This window comes from Xyrauchen texanus, chromosome 4, assembly GCF_025860055.1.
Source record: "Xyrauchen texanus isolate HMW12.3.18 chromosome 4, RBS_HiC_50CHRs, whole genome shotgun sequence".
NCBI lineage: Eukaryota > Metazoa > Chordata > Actinopteri > Cypriniformes > Catostomidae > Xyrauchen > Xyrauchen texanus.
The window spans coordinates 712,501-727,500 of record NC_068279.1 but is presented as its reverse complement, the minus strand read 5'-3'; the positions used below and the strand labels follow the sequence as shown (position 1 = coordinate 727,500).

Below are 15,000 nucleotides of genomic sequence, written 5' to 3'. Positions count from 1 at the left end.
TGTGTGTACCTGTTTGTGTGTTCGTGTGTGTGTGTATGTGATTGTGTGATGTGTGTTCATGTGTGTGTATTTGATTGTGTGTTTGTGTGTGTTTGTGTGTGATTGTGTGTTTGTTTGTGTGTATGTTATTGTGTGTTTTTGTGTTCATGTGTGTGTATTTGATTGTGTGTTTGTGTGTGATTGTGTGTGTGTGATTATGTTGTGTGCTTGTGTGTGTGTGTGTGTATGTTTATGTGTGTGTGTGTGCGCGCGTATGTGTGTGTTTGTGTGTGTGTGTATGTTTGTGTGTGTTTGTGTGTGTGTGTGTGTGTGTTTGTGTTTGTATGTGTGTGTGTGTGTGTTCTTGTTTGTGTGTGTGTGTATTTGATTGTGTGTTTGTGTGTGATTGTGTGTTTGTGTGTGTGTGATTATGTTGTGTGTGTGTGTGTTCGTGTTTGTGTTTGTGTGTGTATGTGTGTGTGTGATTATGTTGTGTGCTTGTGTGTGTGTTGTGTGTGTGTGTTCGTTTGTGTGTGTGTGTGTGTGTATTTGATTGTGTGTTTGTGTGTGATTGTGTGATTATGTTGTGTGCTTGTGAGTGTGTGTGTGTTTGTGTTAGTGTGTGTGTATGTTTGTGTGTGTGTGTGTTTGTGTTTGTGCATGCGTGTGTATGTTTGTGTGTGTGTGTGTGTTTGTGTGTATGTGTGTGTGTGTGTGTTCGTGTGTGTGTGTGTGTGTGTGTGTATTTGATTGTGTGTTTGTGTGTGATTGTGTGTTTGTGTGTGTGTGTGTGTTCGTGTTTGTGTGTGTATGTGTGTGTGTGTGTGTGTATGTGTGTGTGTGTGTTGTGTGTGTGTGTGTGTGTGTGTGTATTTGATTGTGTGTTTGTGTGTGATTGTGTGTTTGTGTGTGTGTGTGTGTGTTCGTGTTTGTGTGTGTATGTGTGTGTGTGTGTGTTCGTGTGTGTGTGTTCTTGTGTGTGTGTGTTCATTTGTGTGTGTGTGTGTGTGTGTGTGTTCATTTATGTGTGTGTGTGTGTGTGTGTTCGTGTGTGTGTGTTCTTGTGTGTGTGTGTGTGTGTGTGTGTTCATTTGTGTGTGTGTGTGTGTGTGTGTGTGTGTGTAACTTACTCATTCCAGAGATCAGACGGGATGATGTAGCTGGCTCTAGGCCTGCTCGAGACTCAACAACATTAACATGTTTGCCTGCATCAGAGAGAGAATTTATCATTGACTTGAATCTTAATGGTTTTAACATTAAGCTAGTTATTATTTAGTAATCTAGTAAGTTATTAACCCAATAACAGCAAGCTGGATTTGTGTAGCTATCACAATTATCTCCCAGAAGTTACATGAAGAATCTACAAAGCTTACATCATTTAGGAAACAGTCTTTCAGAATGTAAGTGTCACTGCTCCCTCAGCATACCTCTACAGGTAACAGCCACATCTTCATAGTGGTAGCAGTTATGGATCCCCCATCCCTGATTCCCACATTGACTCAAGTCCATTTCTCCACCTTTACAGTCCACATTGTCCAGCAGAATTGGGCCGGAACCCTGTCCAAATCTGGAGCTGCTCCCCACGGCCACGGCAAGTCCACAGTCCAGCTGCCGGCAAATCACATTAGCATCCACCATGTCCCAGTCGTCATCACACACCGTCCCCCATGTGCCGCTATGGAGCACCTCCACACGCCCCTCACACTGGTTTCTGCCATTCACCAGCCGCACTGAAGGTTTGATGTGGAAGAAGAGCAGGCAAGTCATGTCACACTGTAAGAAAACTAATGTTCTTATAAGGACTTTAGGCAAAACTGCTTTTATATGGAACTATATTTATTTCTTGTGTTTTCCATGTGTGTTATTTTTCCTTAAAAAGTGTACTGTGGCAACATTGAGGTGCAGTGATTTTATCTGATTGTACTACTGTACTTTGTTATTGCATGGTACTGAAATATAAACAAATTGATACATGTACCATGGCATTACATTTACATTTACATTTATGCATTTGGCAGACGCTTTTATCCAAAGTGACTTCCAGTGCAATTATTACAGGGACAATCCCCCCGGAGCAACCTGGAGTTAAGTGCCTTACTCAAGGACACAATGGTGGTGACTGTGGGGATCGAACCAGCAACCTCCTGATTACCAGTTATTTGCTTTAGCCCACTACACCACCACCAATCCCACATGGCATTAACATGGCCCTCCAATTTACGTCAAAGAACAGCATGGTATTTCCATGTCCAAAACATGTGGACATGTGATACATGTCCAAAAACAGAACACTACCATGATGTATTTCCAAAAAACTGGTATTACCACGATACATTTCTAAAAACATGGTATTGCCATAATACACAAATAAAAACATGATGCAAAAAACATGGTATTACCATGATGCATGTGATACATGTAAAAAAAAATATGGTATTACTGTGATACATGTCCAAAAACATGATATTACCATCAGGTATATCAAAAACAGGGTTTTACCATGATGTATGTCCAAAAACATGGTATTGTCATGATACATGTCCAAAAAACGTGGTATTACCATGATACATGTAAAAACAAAACATAGTATTATCATCATATGGGTCCAAAAACTTGGTTTGTGATACATGTACAGTATGTCCAAAAACATGGTATTACCATGATACATGTAAAAACAAAACATAGTATTATCATCATATGGGTCCAAAAACTTGGTTTGTGATACATGTACAGTATGTCCAAAAACATGGTATTATCATGATACATGTACAGTATGTCCAAAAACATGGTATTATCATGATACATGTACAGTATGTCCAAAAACATGGTGTTATCATGATACATGTAAAGTATGTCCAAAAACATGGTATTATCATGATACATGACCAAAAACATGGTATTATCATGATACATGTACAGTATGTCCAAAAACATGGTATTATCATGATACATGTCCAAAAACATGATATTATCATGATACATGTACAGTATGTCCAAAAACATGGTATTATCATGATACATGACCAAAAACATGGTATTATCATGATACATGTACAGTATGTCCAAAAACATGGTATTATCATGATACATGACCAAAAACATGGTATTATCATGATACATGTACAGTATGTCCAAAAACATGGTATTATCATGATACATGTACAGTATGTCCAAAAACATGGTATTATCATGATACATGACCAAAAACATGGTATTATCATGATACATGTACAGTATGTCCAAAAACATGGTATTATCATGATACATGTCCAAAAACATGATATTATCATGATACATGTCCAAAAACATGATATTATCATGATACATGTACAGTATGTCCAAAAACATAGTATTATCATGATACATGTACAGTATGTCCAAAAACATGGTATTATCATGATACATGTCCAAAAACATGGTATTATCATGATACATGTACAGTATGTCCAAAAACATGGTATTATCATGATACATGTCCAAAAACATGGTATTATCATGATACATGTACAGTATGTCCAAAAACATGGTATTATCATGGTACATGTACAGTATGTCCAAAAACATGGTATTATCATGATACATGTCCAAAAACATGGTATTATCATGATACATGTCCAAAAACATGATATTATCATGATACATGTACAGTATGTCCAAAAACATAGTATTATCATGATACATGTACAGTATGTCCAAAAACATGGTATTATCATGATACATGTCCAAAAACATGGTATTATCATGGTACATGTACAGTATGTCCAAAAACATGGTATTATCATGATACATGTACAGTATGTCCAAAAACATGGTATTATCATGATACATGTCCAAAAACATGATATTATCATGATACATGTACAGTATGTCCAAAAACATGGTATTATCATGATACATGTACAGTATGTCCAAAAACATGGTATTATCATGATACATGTCCAAAAACATGGTATTATCATGGTACATGTACAGTATGTCCAAAAACATGGTATTGTCATGATACATGTCCAAAAAACGTGGTATTACCATGATACATGTAAAAACAAAACATAGTATTATCATCATATGGGTCCAAAAACTTGGTTTGTGATACATGTACAGTATGTCCAAAAACATGGTATTACCATGATACATGTAAAAACAAAACATAGTATTATCATCATATGGGTCCAAAAACTTGGTTTGTGATACATGTACAGTATGTCCAAAAACATGGTATTATCATGATACATGTACAGTATGTCCAAAAACATGGTATTATCATGATACATGTACAGTATGTACAAAAACATGGTGTTATCATGATACATGTAAAGTATGTCCAAAAACATGGTATTATCATGATACATGACCAAAAACATGGTATTATCATGGTACATGTACAGTATGTCCAAAAACATGGTATTATCATGATACATGTCCAAAAACATGATATTATCATGATACATGTCCAAAAACATGATATTATCATGATACATGTACAGTATGTCCAAAAACATGGTATTATCATGATACATGACCAAAAACATGGTATTATCATGATACATGTACAGTATGTCCAAAAACATGGTATTATCATGATACATGACCAAAAACATGGTATTATCATGATACATGTACAGTATGTCCAAAAACATGGTATTATCATGATACATGTACAGTATGTCCAAAAACATGGTATTATCATGATACATGACCAAAAACATGGTATTATCATGATACATGTACAGTATGTCCAAAAACATGGTATTATCATGATACATGTCCAAAAACATGATATTATCATGATACATGTCCAAAAACATGATATTATCATGATACATGTACAGTATGTCCAAAAACATAGTATTATCATGATACATGTACAGTATGTCCAAAAACATGGTATTATCATGATACATGTCCAAAAACATGGTATTATCATGATACATGTACAGTATGTCCAAAAACATGGTATTATCATGATACATGTCCAAAAACATGGTATTATCATGATACATGTACAGTATGTCCAAAAACATGGTATTATCATGATACATGTACAGTATGTCCAAAAACATGGTATTATCATGATACATGTCCAAAAACATGGTATTATCATGATACATGACCAAAAACATGGTATTATCATGATACATGTACAGTATGTCCAAAAACATGATATTATCATGATACATGTACAGTATGTCCAAAAACATGGTATTATCATGATACATGTCCAAAAACATGGTATTATCATGGTACATGTACAGTATGTCCAAAAACATAGTATTATCATGATACATGTACAGTATGTCCAAAAACATGGTATTATCATGATACATGTCCAAAAACATGATATTATCATGATACATGTACAGTATGTCCAAAAACATGGTATTATCATGATACATGTACAGTATGTCCAAAAACATGGTATTATCATGATACATGTCCAAAAAACATGGTATTATCATGGTACATGTACAGTATGTCCAAAAACATGGTATTATCATGATACATGTACAGTATGTCCAAAAACATGGTATTATCATGATACATGTCCAAAAACATGGTATTATCATGATACATGTACAGTATGTCCAAAAACATGGTATTATCATGATACATGTACAGTATGTCCAAAAACATGGTATTATCATGATACATGTACCAAAAACATGGTATTATCATGATACATGACCAAAAACATGGTATTATCATGATACATGTACAGTATGTCCAAAAACATGGTATTATCATGATACATGTACAGTATGTCCAAAAACATGGTATTATCATGATACATGACCAAAAACATGGTATTATCATGATACATGTACAGTATGTCCAAAAACATGGTATTATCATGATACATGTCCAAAAACATGGTATTATCATGATACATGACCAAAAACATGGTATTATCATGATACATGTAAAGTATGTCCAAAAACATGGTATTATCATGATACATGTCCAAAAACATGGTATTATCATGATACATGTACAGTATGTCCAAAAACATGGTATTATCATGATACATGTACAGTATGTCCAAAAACATGGTATTATCATGATACATGATCCAAAAACATGGTATTATCATGATACATGTACAGTATGTCCAAAAACATGGTATTATCATGATACATGTCCAAAAACATGGTATTATCATGATACATGTCCAAAAACATGGTATTATCATGATACATGTACAGTATGTCCAAAAACATGGTATTATCATGATACATGTCCAAAAACATGGTATTATCATGATACATGACCAAAAACATGGTATTATCATGATACATGTACAGTATGTCCAAAAACATGGTATTATCATGATACATGTCCAAAAACATGGTATTATCATGATACATGACCAAAAACATGGTATTATCATGATACATGTACAGTATGTCCAAAAACATGGTATTATCATGATACATGTCCAAAAACATGGTATTATCATGATACATGTACAGTATGTCCAAAAACATGGTATTATCATGATACATGTCCAAAAACATGGTATTATCATGATACATGTACAGTATGTCCAAAAACATGGTATTATCATGATACATGACCAAAAACATGGTATTGATCCATGAAAACATGATATTATCATGATACATGTACATTATGTCCAAAAACATGGCATTACCATTGGGACATGTCCAAATAAAGGATGGTATTGCCGAAGTACTTTTTGGTAGTTTTAGCTCAGCTGAAGGTCACAGTGAAGCACATGTGAGGAGCTCTTCTGACTCAGTGTGTGTTACTGAATGAGTAAATCAGACCAGCACGGCTCTAGTATAATCATGAAATAAACCCAGTAAGAATGTCCCTAATCCCCTTTAACTTAAGGCACAATAATCAGTCTAAATATGACTCCAAGAAATGAGTGAGAGTGAGAGAGAGAGAGAGAGAGAGAGAGAGAGAGAGAGAGAGAGAGAGATGACAAGGCATAGAGGAAGAAGTGTTTAAGTGACCTTTCTTCTCTTGTGCTTTGGAGGCCATTATGATTTGTTCTTTATGTTTCTCTTGCTGTCCCTGAGTTTCTGCCAGTAGGCAACCTGTCTTCTCTTGGGGTACAAAGATATTTGGGTCAGGTAAGAAAGAGTGAGAAAGAGCTGCTCAGAAAACGCTCACCTTGAGACGGTGTTGTCATTGAGACGGATCTTGTGTTATTGGCTGTGAGAAGAAATGGGAGAGAGAGAACACAACCATTTTGGTCAAATTATTTGTTGAAAGGAGGTTCTTGGCCCTCCATCCCTACAGCCTCTATATCTACTACATCTATTTTCCTGTAATTCTAGACTCAGCAAAGACAATTCTGCTCAGTCTGTGGTTCCAGAGTCTGTAGAACAGAACTATGCACAGAAATATGTGTGGGACAACAACAACAACAACAGATCAAATCCAGTGAACAAACTGATGGAGTGGTGAACCTGATCAATACTTCTGCTTGGTACATATATCTGCAAAATCATGTTTGAATTTGCCAATATTCAAGATTGGCCAGACATGTGCCCTAGATTACTTCCTCTAGCACAAGCCCAGTCCTCCCTTCCATCCACGGACACATTGGGCACTTTCACTTGAGGGTTTGTTGAAGTATTGATACGTTTGTGTGTAACCATGAATCAATGGTGTAGGATTTCAGCATCTCATAAAGGCACAAAAGAGGCTTTTAACTAACACGTCCCATTTAGATCAATTCACAGGCTTCTCTGCTTGTTGATGTTAATGTCACTGTAACATTAGTCCCGTTCATGTCCCAGGCATGTGACTTAAGTCACCTATTCTGCACATTTGAAGCATTTGTTTTCATACAGATCAAACAATATTAGAGTGCAACATCTATTTTCAGCCAACTAGTAAGTGCCGTTTGTCAATAAAGGATGTGGTTGCTAGGGTGTTCTGAGTAGTTTTAGCATGTTGCTGTGTGGTTGCTAAAGGGTTCTGGGTGATTTCCAGGGTGTTGCTATAAGATGTGGTTGCTAGGGTGTTCTGAGTAGTTTTAGCATGTTGCTGTGTGGTTACTAAAGGGTTCTGGGTGATTTCCAGGGTGTTGCTATAAGATGTGGTTGCTAGGGTGTTCTGAGTAGTTTTAGCATGTTGCTGTGTGGTTGCTAAAGGGTTCTGGGTGATTTCCAGGGTGTTGCTATAAGATGTGGTTGCTAGGGTGTTCTGAGTAGTTTTAGCATGTTGCTGTGTGGTTGCTAAAGGGTTCTGGGTGATTTCAGGGTGTTGCTATAAGATGTGGTTGCTAGGGTGTTCTGAATAGTTTTAGCACGTTGCTGTGTGGTTGCTAAAGGGTTCTGGGTGATTTCAGGGTGTTGCTATAATATGTGGTTGCTAGGGTGTTCTGAATAGTTTTAGCACGTTGCTGTGTGGTTGCTAAAGGGTTCTGGGTGATTTCCAGGGTGTTGCTATAATATGTGGTTGCTAGGGTGTTCTGAATAGTTTTAGCACGTTGCTGTGTGGTTGCTAAAGGGTTCTGGGTGATTTCCAGGGTGTTGCTATAAGATGTGGTTGCTAGGGTGTTCTGAATAGTTTTAGCACGTTGCTGTGTGGTTGCTAAAGGGTTCTGGGTGATTTCCAGGGTGTTGCTATAAGATGTGGTTGCTAGGGTGTTCTGAATAGTTTTAGCACGTTGCTGTGTGGTTGCTAAAGGGTTCTGGGTGATTTCCAGGGTGTTGCTATAAGATGTGGTTGCTAGGGTGTTCTGAATAGTTTTAGCACGTTGCTGTGTGGTTGCTAAAGGGTTCTGGGTGATTTCCAGGGTGTTGCTATAATATGTGGTTGCTAGGGTGTTCTGAATAGTTTTAGCACGTTGCTGTGTGGTTGCTAAAGGGTTCTGGGTGATTTCCAGGGTGTTGCTATAATATGTGGTTGCTAGGGTGTTCTGAATAGTTTTAGCACGTTGCTGTGTGGTTGCTAAAGGGTTCTGGGTGATTTCCAGGGTGTTGCTATAATATGTGGTTGCTAGGGTGTTCTGAATAGTTTTAGCACGTTGCTGTGTGGTTGCTAAAGGGTTCTGGGTGATTTCCAGGGTGTTGCTATAAGATGTGGTTGCTAGGGTGTTCTGAGTAGTTTTAGCACATTGCTGTGTGGTTACTAAAGGGTTCTGGGTGATTTCCAGGGTGTTGCTATAATATGTGGTTGCTAGGGTGTTCTGAATAGTTTTAGCACGTTGCTGTGTGGTTGCTAAAGGGTTCTGGGTGATTTCCAGGGTGTTGCTATAATATGTGGTTGCTAGGGTGTTCTGAATAGTTTTAGCACGTTGCTGTGTGGTTGCTAAAGGGTTCTGGGTGATTTCAGGGTGTTGCTATAATATGTGGTTGCTAGGGTGTTCTGAATAGTTTTAGCACGTTGCTGTGTGGTTGCTAAAGGGTTCTGGGTGATTTCAGGGTGTTGCTATAAGATGTGGTTGCTAGGGTGTTCTGAGTAGTTTTAGCACGTTGCTGTGTGGTTGCTAAAGGGTTCTGGGTGATTTCCAGGGTGTTGCTATAAGATGTGGTTGCTAGGGTGTTCTGAGTAGTTTTAGCATGTTGCTGTGTGGTTGCTAAAGGGTTCTGGGTGATTTCCAGGGTGTTGCTATAAGATGTGGTTGCTAGGGTGTTCTGAGTAGTTTTAGCATGTTGCTGTGTGGTTGCTAAAGGGTTCTGGGTGATTTCAGGGTGTTGCTATAAGATGTGGTTGCTAGGGTGTTCTGAGTAGTTTTAGCACGTTGCTGTGTGGTTACTAAAGGGTTCTGGGTGATTTCAGGGTGTTGCTATAATATGTGGTTGCTAGGGTGTTCTGAATAGTTTTAGCACGTTGCTGTGTGGTTGCTAAAGGGTTCTGGGTGATTTCCAGGGTGTTGCTATAAGATGTGGTTGCTAGGGTTTTCTGAGTAGTTTTAGCATGTTGCTGTGTGGTTACTAAAGGGTTCTGGGTGATTTCCAGGGTGTTGCTATAGGATGTGGTTGCTAGGGTGTTCTGAGTAGTTTTAGCATGTTGCTGTGTGGTTGCTAAAGGGTTCTGGGTGATTTCCAGGGTGTTGCTATAAGATGTGGTTGCTAGGGTGTTCTGAGTAGTTTTAGCATGTTGCTGTGTGGTTGCTAAAGGGTTCTGGGTGATTTCAGGGTGTTGCTATAAGATGTGGTTGCTAGGGTGTTCTGAGTAGTTTTAGCATGTTGCTGTGTGGTTGCTAAAGGGTTCTGGGTGATTTCCAGGGTGTTGCTATAAGATGTGGTTGCTAGGGTTTTCTGAGTAGTTTTAGCATGTTGCTGTGTGGTTGCTAAAGGGTTCTGGGTGATTTCCAGGGTGTTGCTATAGGATGTGGTTGCTAGGGTGTTCTGAGTAGTTTTAGCACATTGCTTTGTGGTTGTTAAAGTGTTCTGGTTGATTGCCCTAGACTTGACTAGGGTCCTACCTTCAGTGGAAGTCTATGGGATTTATTTGCTTTATCGACCATCAGACGTCAATCTTTTTGAAAAGGAGTAGCCACAACAAGCCACATGATTTGAGATATCGTTCATGTCTGTGGGACAAATGTGCAGGACGACTGACAGTACACACTGAAGTTTAATACATTGTGTTTGGGGTTTGTTCACAAACCCTTTAGTATATATGAGAATAGTAATAGTAATGGTTGCATTAGCACGCACACCACTAATTAATACAAAAGTAACTGTGCAAGATTACTAATAGCATTACATTAGCACTGCATACAGTACGAGAATTGATGTAAAAATGATTTGTAATAATACTTACTGGTAAATGATCTTCGCCTAAGTTTGAGATGATCTGCACACACAAAAAAAAATATATATATATATAAGACCAAAAGAAAATTAAACATAAACCATAAACTGTTACTAAAAATAAAAAATTTTTTTGGAGCAATGGCCAACATCAACTTAACAACATAAAATTAAACATAAAACACACCAATGTACATAACTGATGTAAAAAAATTAAATAAAAGATAACTATTTTATGAAAATATAACAAATGATGGGTCACGCAGGGACTGCTGGACACGCCTGATTATTATTGTTCATTATAATTTTCAATAACGTTAACTGTAAAAGTACAATTATTGTTTTTTTTAAACACAATCTAAACCTTCACTGTTAACTATAGAGCAATTCATACTTTTTATATCTAAGAAACATTGTTTTACATAAATCACACGTTTCTACTGCACCATTTTGCATTTTTTTCCCATTAAAATGATAAACAGTTTTTACAGTCTACGTTCAATCTCATTAAGAACCTCAAGATCTGTAAGTGAACTTTAACTCAATCAAAAGATTATTTTTTGTTTGCCAAAGGGACTTTTTTGCAGGAATGGTTTACCTTTCTGCTGACTATCCAACACCTATATCACCCATGTGAAAAACTAATTGCCCCCTTAAACTTAATATTCTGGTTGTGCCTCCTTTAACAGCAGCAACTGCAACCAAACGCTTCCGATAAATCGAGATTAGTCTTTCACAACGCTGTGGAGTAATGTTGGCCCACTCTTCTTTGCAGAACTGCTTTAGTGAAGACACATTGGTGAATGATCTGCCTGTTTAAGGTCCTGCCACAGCATCTCAATCGGGTTCAAGTCACAACAGACAGTCACTGCTTTGCTCTCCCCCACCACCACCTGACACATCACTGACAGCAGAAGTCTTCGCCACATTTTTTACTAATAAGGTTACAACCATCAGCAATACATTCACAGCACCACACCCCATCAAACAGTTGTCGTCAGTATGCAACACTTCTGTCTCTACATTCTCTCCTCTGACTAACACTGAGGTCTCTAAACTCCTCCTCTCCAACCACCCCACCACCTGTTCCCTTGACCCCATTCCTTACCTTCTCCAGGCCATCTCTCCGTCCATCCTACCTGCACTTACACACATGATCAACACGTCTCTACTTACAAGCACTTTCCCCACTACATTTAATCAGGCTCGAGTAACCCCACTGCTGAAGAAACCTGCACTTAACCCCACACAGATAGAAACTACAGACCAGTCTCTCTCATGCCATTCATGGCAAAAACACTTGAAATCAAATCTCTGCCTATCTCTCACAGAACAAGCTGCTGGATGACAATAAGTCTCAAAAGTGGACACTCCACTGAGACTGCCCTCCTGTCTGTCACTGAGTCACTGAGACAGGCGAAAGCTGAATCCAGATCATCCGATTCTGCTGGACCTTTCTTCAGCCTTTGATACAGTCAAACATCAGATCCTACTCTCCACCCTCTTTACTCTGGGCATCAGAGGAACTGTGCTTGACTGGTTTAACTCCTATCTCTCAGGTAAGTCCTTCATGGTAGCGTGGAGAGGTGAGATGTCCAAGCCACATCAGTTACTTACTGGGGTACCGCAGGGCTCAGTGCTTGGGCCACTTCTCTTCTCTATATACACAACATCACTGGGACCCATCATCCAGGCACATGGTTTCTCATACCATGTCGTTCCAGCCCAACAACACCGCAGTGACCGCTTGAATTTCTGCCTGCCTGGCAGACATCTCGGCCTGTATGAAGGAACACCACCTGCAACTCAACCTAGCCAAGACCGAACTCCTCGTCTTTCCAGCCAACCCTGCTGCTGAACACAACATCACCCTTCAGCTGGGTTGGCTGTAAATATCGCCTTCTTAAACGGTCAGAAATCTAAGGGTGACCATCGATAACAAGCTAAATTTCATGGACCACATCTCAAAGACCGCAAGATCATGTAGATTTACACCCTACAACATCAGGAAGATAAGACCCTTCCTCTCTGAACATGCCTCACAACTGCTCATTCAGTCACATGTCATCTCTAGACCGGACTACTGTAACGCTCTCATTGCAGAACTCCCTGCCACAAGACCTCTGCAAATGATCCAGAATGCAGCAGCACGTCTGGTCTTTAATGAACATAAGAGAGCACATGTTACACCCCTCCTCATCTCTCTCCACTGGCTGCCGGTTGATGCACGTATTAAATTCAAGGCTCTGATGCTGCATACAGAACAGTCACTGGGTCTGCTCCAACATACCTAAAATCATTTCTGCAGATCTACACTCCCGCCAGAAGCCTGCGGTCGGCTAAGGAACGTCGCCTTGTTGTACCAACACAAAGAGGCACCAAAACACTTTCCCGGACTTTCAGCTTCATCATACCACGTTGATTGAATGACCTTCCCAACTCCATCCGTGAAGCAGACTCACTCTCTGTCTTCAAAAAACTACTCAAAATGCATCTTTTCCTACTAGTCCTGGCTTAACCTATATCCTGACAGTTTTAAGAGTGACATAAGTGGTGGTGGTGTAGTGGGCTAAAGCACATAACTGGTAATCAGAAGGTTGCTGGTTTGATCCCCACAGTCACCACCATTGTGTCCTTGAGTAAGACACTTAACTCCAGGTTGCTCCGGGGGGATTGTCCCTGTAATAAGGGCTCTGTAAGTCACTTTGGATAAAAGCGTCTGCCTAATGCATAAATGAACAACTACTTTTTGGGGCTGCTGTATCTATGAAGCTACGCACTCAAAAACGGTCGTTTTCACTCACCAAATTGAAGAATCACGATGAAGGCTAGTATTAGCAGTGATGCCAGTAGGCAGGTGAGGATACAGGCGGCAGATATCCAGCGTCTGCGCACACCATCTGATACACGCTGGCCTTTCATGGCAGAATGGATCCACCTGGACACCTACAACACAGACAGTCACAGTCTTATTATTGCTGTATGCCAATGTCCCATATGTTATTTTTCTCTGGCTGTTTTTAAAGATGTATTTGGTCTCTCTTCTCTCTATAGTAGTTCTGGACCGACAGACCTCACAATACCAGGTTACCACAGTATCTAGGCTACTACTGAGTCTGCTCATCAGTGATTGGATCATTTCTCTCCATAGTACATTATGTGAGAAAAGCACACACACATACACACTAACAACATCAACAACAACAATGTGTCAGCCTGCAGGCAGTTCTGTATAGACATGTATTGACATGAGGGCAGACCGCCTGTGAGTCTGTCGTTAGGGCACAGATCAATTCTCACTGTTCATGACGCTGTGCTGGGAGGTCTGTATGGTTTAAAGGTTTTGTAAAAATAGAAATTGTGCTTCACACTTCTTTATAGTGATGCATTTACTGTATGTGTTTGAGAAAAACAATACACTATGTGTAGTCTATCTTTGCATTTAATAGATTCTTACAGTAGATTGTATCTTTGGGTTGGATTGCGTTTCGAATGTTTATCTGATTGATTGGCATGTGCCAGCTAGTTTTTGATCCAAGGCACACTGTTAAAGTTGGTCCATTTGCTCTGACTACATACACACATATACTGTATATGTAAACAGACACACACAGAACCACACACAAGCACATACATGTTTTGTTTCATACATACTATATATTCTATCCCCTAAACCTAACCCTCAAATAGGCCTCAAATATTGGAGGAAGAAGTCGCTCCCTGTGAGTGGTTGGCTGAGGTGCCATCTTTGGAGGAAGTACTTAAGGCGATCCGGAGGATCTCCCTTCGCTCGGAGGTTTGGAGAGCCGTGAGGTGCTGCAAGGATGGTTGGTGGTCACGGGTTGCTGAGGAGATTGAGTCTGCCTCAATGAGCCTCGATCACAAATCGCTCTTTAATTCTATCAAGAAAGTTACTTGCAGTGCCACACCTATTACCATCATTACGGGAAAGAACGGTGACCCAATCTCCGACTCCCAGGAACAGGTTTGCAGATTTGCTGAGCATTTCTGTGAGGTCCTGGGGGAGGGGAAGTCCCTGAGCCTGGAAAACATTGTGGGACAAAGTGGGGATGACCCTGCTGGGGCTGTGGTGCCTCAAATATTGGAGGAAAAAGTCACTCCCTGTGGGTGGCTGGCGGAGGTGCCATCTTTGGAGGAAGTACTGAAGGCGATCTGGAGCCTGAGACCCGGAAAGGCACCGGGCAGAGATGATCTCCCCAGTGAAATGCTGAGGGAGGGTGGTGTTTGTGCACAGACTGCCCTACATGACATCATAACAACA

General features: G+C 39.5%; 1 pseudogene; it reads right to left on the bottom strand.

Annotated features, from left to right (window-relative positions):
- Positions 1-13,781, bottom strand: part of LOC127636931 (scavenger receptor cysteine-rich domain-containing group B protein-like) — a 23,104-nt pseudogene extending 9,323 nt beyond the window's left edge.
- Between the last annotated feature and the right edge of the window lie 1,219 nt (positions 13,782-15,000).